General features: G+C 41.2%; 1 non-coding gene across 1 annotated transcript; it reads right to left on the bottom strand.

The window, feature by feature from the left end:
* Positions 1-2,653: 2,653 nt before the first annotated feature.
* Positions 2,654-2,726, bottom strand: Trnak-uuu (transfer RNA lysine (anticodon UUU)). Its single transcript has one exon. It is a non-coding gene; the product is annotated as a tRNA-Lys (tRNA).
* Between the last annotated feature and the right edge of the window lie 231 nt (positions 2,727-2,957).

Below are 2,957 nucleotides of genomic sequence, written 5' to 3'. Positions count from 1 at the left end.
ATATATACCTCCTAAAAGATAAAATGCAAATGAAACACAAACATTTACTTCATTAACACACATAAAAAAAAGAAAAAAAAAAAACATGTTAATTCCACACTTATCAGCACATAGTAAAAAGATACATTTCACACATTTTGCAAGTACTTTATCGATGCACTTATTTTTTTTCAACATTCGCACCACCACACACCCACACTCCACACACCTGAGTACAAGCACCCACGGCAGAGCACAACCAGGGCATTCACCCACCAACCTCCCCGCCTGCAAGTCCTGGGGAAGTGAGTATATGCCGCACTGGTTGACTTTATTGTGTTTTCCTATTTCTTTAAAGAGCAGGATGTCATCTAGTGAAATTAATAACGTTTTTGTTGTGTCAAGAGGAAAATTGTCCGAAAAGAAGACTGCTCAAAGTGGCCTTCCCTAAAAATAAGTAGAAGTGGAACAGCCAAGTGAGATCTTGATTTATTTTCTTAAGTGTCTCGATTCTCCTCTTTCGAAACAGTTCAAGTCGTGGGGAGGAGGAAATACATAAACATCATGAGAGTTCCCGAGTTTACCAGTAAGACGGATAAAAAAAAAAAAAGATTGAAGATATTGGTTAACTCTTGAACTAGTAAGGTGGAGAGAATACAGATAAAAAAAAAGAAGCAGAAAGTCTTATGCATGCTGTTAGCTGGGCCAGAAAAGTAAAAAAAACAAAACAAACAAACAAAAAAACATGGAAATAACGGTAGAAGATAGTAAGATATGCAACATGGCAGCGGTGAGAGAGAGAATCGAGTCACTCCGTTAGAGGAAAGAAATTGATGAGACGGAAAGCTTTTGACTCCACCCCGTTTAGGAACTGAAAGGTGTGAAATTGATTTGTCTACTTTATCTGATGTTGTACGCGCGGGAGAGACCAACTGAAGGCACCAATGGGCAAAAAGCTAAGTTGCTGCTTATAAAGGAAAGTAAAATAAAAACAAGAAAATAAAAGTAAACGAAGACCAGTTTAGTTCTGAGATGTCCCAATACTCTTCTCTTAGAGGGTAAGAAACACACACACACACACACACTGATACAGGCAGAGAGTTTCAGTGTTTACCAGTTATTCAGTAGTTAGTGATAAGACTATACGAATTAAAGTTAGGTTGTTCTCTTGTCTTTCTTCAAGTTATCTAATTGCATCATATAAGAAAGAAGAAGAAGAAAACGTGTTGAGAAAAGTACCAGGCTGCTTTGTGGATCATTATCATGTTTTCATCCTTCTTTCAAGGCACAGGATGAAAATTTTCGTCTTACAAGGAAAAGGAAAAGATTTAGGAAAGTGTGATCTTGAAAATATCAACGCAATACTTTTTTTTTTAGATGACATGATGATGACACGAAGTTAAACAAAAAAAAAAAAAAAAAAAACACCACATAAAGCATTAGGGAATAAACTAGCAAAAAAAGAGGTGAGGGAAAGGGAAGATTCTACGTAAATATATATAATTCTTGTGTCTGGGAGATTGATAGTTTTATTAGACGCCACAACAAAGAGGTCATATGGCGCCCTTATGCTGGGGAGGTGGTTACAATGGTGGTGAGAGTGGGCAGGTACAGGAGGGTGAAAGGGGGAGGGAGTAGAGGCAAGAGTGGGTTGAGAAAGAAGGATGAGAGTGAGCTGAGAAAGAAGGATGCTTGCGAGGGAATAGAATACAACTAAAATAAAGGAAAAAGAGGGTGAGAGGGAAAGAATGGAGGGAATAAAGAGAAAGTAGACAGAGAAAAGGAAGGTGAAAGGAAGGTAATAGAAGTGAGAGTGGGTTGAGAAAAGGAAGGTAAGGAGGGAATTGAAGTGAATGTGAGTTGAGAGAGGAATAGGAGAGGAATAGAGGTGAGGGTAAGAAGGGAAAGGAGAGTAAGAGGAAGAAGCACAAGTTAATAATAAAGAAGAGGAATATACTTTTACTTATAAAGAGAATGTTGAAAGTTTAAAGGAGAAGTTTTGTTGCGTTGTGTTGTGTTGATTCTCTCTCTCTCTCTCTCTCTCTCTCTCTCTCTCTCTCTCTCTCTCTCTCTCTCTCTCTCTCTCTCACCTAGCGCGTTCCTGAGATAATGGAAGGGGGTTGGGATCCACGTATAGTGCAGTGACGTCACAGTCTTCCCCGCTTCCCATTGGGTGCAGCCGCTGGGTCCCAAGATCAATCAGCCAATGACAGGCCAGCCACGCGTGTGTCCCAGGGAAATGTGTAAACAGAGGCGAGAAATTGATATTATTGATTAAGAAACCATCGCGTGGCTCTCTTGACGGCGTGAAGAGGAGAAACAGAGGAAGGGAGGAGGAGGTGATGGGGACAGTGCTATGGGAAGAAGGTAGAATAGGGGAGGAGGAGGAGGAGGAGGAAAGATATAAGGAAGTGTTGGATGTGTACTGCACTCACTGGTTGGTAGTGAAAGATAAGAAAAACACAAGGTAACCAAACGACAATTATCATTTAGCTCTTACATGACCAATAGGAAACTAAGAGTAACCGTCTGTTTTGTAAAGACACAGGATAGTACTGTAGAAGGTTCCTCTCATTCCACTACTCCACTCCTTTAAGTTTTGTGCTGGCGTGGAATCGATATAGAAAGACGATGACTCACAGTTTTCATAGGAAAGGACGAAAGGAGAAAATGTCGCCCGAACAGGGACTCGAACCCTGGACCCTTAGGTTAAAAGCCTAATGCTCTACCGACTGAGCTATCCGGGCTGTTGAGAGAGAAAGGTTAAGGGAGGGACTTACGGAGACAAATTAGACAGGCTGATGATATAATTAGTATGAAACACTGCCAGCTTCAGAGGGAGGAGGAGGAGGAGGAGGAGGAGGAGGGTGGCACACGGCAAGGAAGGATTCAATGATCTGGTATGGTGTGGTAAAGGAATCAGTGTTCTACCTCTTGTGGTGGTGGTGTGGTGGTGGTGGTGGTGGTCTTGTGTTGCT

Source organism: Scylla paramamosain, chromosome 1 (assembly GCF_035594125.1).
Source record: "Scylla paramamosain isolate STU-SP2022 chromosome 1, ASM3559412v1, whole genome shotgun sequence".
Classification (NCBI taxonomy): Eukaryota; Metazoa; Arthropoda; class Malacostraca; order Decapoda; family Portunidae; genus Scylla; species Scylla paramamosain.
This window is presented reverse-complemented; position numbering and strand designations above follow the sequence as displayed.